The sequence below is a fragment of the Etheostoma spectabile genome, chromosome 2 (genome assembly GCF_008692095.1).
Source record: "Etheostoma spectabile isolate EspeVRDwgs_2016 chromosome 2, UIUC_Espe_1.0, whole genome shotgun sequence".
Lineage (NCBI taxonomy): Eukaryota > Metazoa > Chordata > Actinopteri > Perciformes > Percidae > Etheostoma > Etheostoma spectabile.
Genome location: NC_045734.1, coordinates 7,331,559 through 7,333,486, shown reverse-complemented (window position 1 = coordinate 7,333,486; position 1,928 = coordinate 7,331,559). Strand labels below are relative to the sequence as shown.

At 39.7% G+C, this 1,928-nt stretch overlaps 1 protein-coding gene across 1 annotated transcript in view; it reads left to right on the top strand.

Annotated features, from left to right (window-relative positions):
• mtnr1aa (melatonin receptor 1A a) overlaps positions 1-1,928 on the top strand; it is a gene marked incomplete at its 5' end in the record, with an annotated part of 44,399 nt that overhangs the window by 893 nt on the left and 41,578 nt on the right.

Below are 1,928 nucleotides of genomic sequence, written 5' to 3'. Positions count from 1 at the left end.
AGGGAGTGCGACGGAGCGGGTGTGCGCGCGTGATTCAACTCAGCCGCGTTAAAAAAACAAAAACAAAAACTTTGACAATTTTTTTTTTTTTTAATAGTCTCGTATAGGCTGAACCAACTACAGGTTTATTAATCAAAATGCGTTTCCAGGGTGACATATGCTGTTGCTTAGGCGCTGTTTTGTTGTGAGTGAGGGACATCTTTTTTTGTTATTATTATTTTTTTGTCATTTGTAACGCTTGTTCGTCTCTGGCGGCAAGCTGGTCATTACAAATCCGAGCCCCCGTGAAGATGCCTGTGCTCGTAATACAACCTTGTCAACACACAATATCACCTCCCATTTAGGGAGATTACATGTCTCCCCTGTCGTATCACTTAAAAATACAAAGACCTATATGCCTGCTCCTAAATGTGATGCTGATAGTAGCCTAATGGACAGTTCAAATCGACCTTGACTTTCTATAACCTACTTTTTTTTTAATAGCAGATACAGCGTAATGTCACAGTTAAGCAGGCTCAGATGAGAGCAAAACGGGGATAAACACTATAGCACATCTTGACACAGTCTGGAGCCACGGGGAAAGCCCAGTACTCATCCCAGCACTGCTTAGACTAATGCTTCCCCAGGCTTTTCCACTATCGATGTTACTCCAGCCAGGAGATTTAATTCATTCATAATAATGAACACATCATTTGTAATGTAGTACTAGGTCGATGATTAAATGTGTGCCACGCGTGTGACTTTTATGCACTCCACTTAATTGTGAATTGAATTAAGATATGGGCTGTGGATTAAATTATGGCCCCCAAGGTCGCACAAGATTGACACAGCAGTGTTTGTCTTGCTCCAGTAAAGATGGTAAAACGCTCATAATGGGATACTCAGAGGACAGAGCGCTGCTGGGAAAACCCAAGAGGGTTCCTATCGTGCTATGGTCTGCACACACTGACTGGCAGCTACATATATCATGGCTGTCATCATTTGGAGGCTTTTCGTAGGGCGATTTGCCAAGCACACTCCTGACATTACCTTTAAGTCACCGCAGAAATGTTAAGGTCAGAATAGATTTCCATCATGTGCGGAATAATACGCGTTATCTAGGATGTACAAGGATATGATTGCTTCTTAATGCCTGCAAGCTGCAATTGGTTTTATGATTATCTGCATTTCATGAGACACATGCACAACTCTGAGATAGTTGCCCAGGATTTGAGTATTTCATTAGACCTGCTCACCTCACAGCTGTAGCCAAGCGGTCTTAAATCCAAATTTGTCTGTGAAACTGAAAATGTATCTGTGTAATTGTGTATGTCAAGGTATTGCATGTTGAACTGGGATGCAAGGTACAGGACAAGAGGAGAGATACATTTAGGAAAGTTCGTCTTAGGAAGTTATTCCACCAATGTGACTACCGGTAATTGTATGTAAGGAGGTAGGGCTGCACAATATATCGTTTTATACACATCGCCAAAGGCTGCGACATAGTGTGAAAGACACACAGATATCAGCAGAAAACGGCACTTCAAAATGCAACTCTCGTTTTGGTGGTGCCTTTTATGTTCAATGAAAGAATGTTGGAAATGATTTCCTTTCATTTGTCAAAAAATGGAATTTGTTGTATTTTAGCAAAATAAGCAAAAAATGCAGAGCTGAATACACTTTAATATCTGTTCATTTATTGCGATATTCAACAACAATACCGCCAGGGTTGCACAATATAGACAAAATGTGACATTGCGATATCAATGTTAATTTCGATATTTTTAAACATATGTAAAACTACTAAAGTTACGGGAAAACGCATCACAACAGATTCCTAACAATATACACAAGTTTTCTTACAACACAAGGTTTATTTTAACTGTCATATTGGACTGGTACAACATAAATAAACAATAAAAAAATAAGGACCATGTCTACAGAACAGG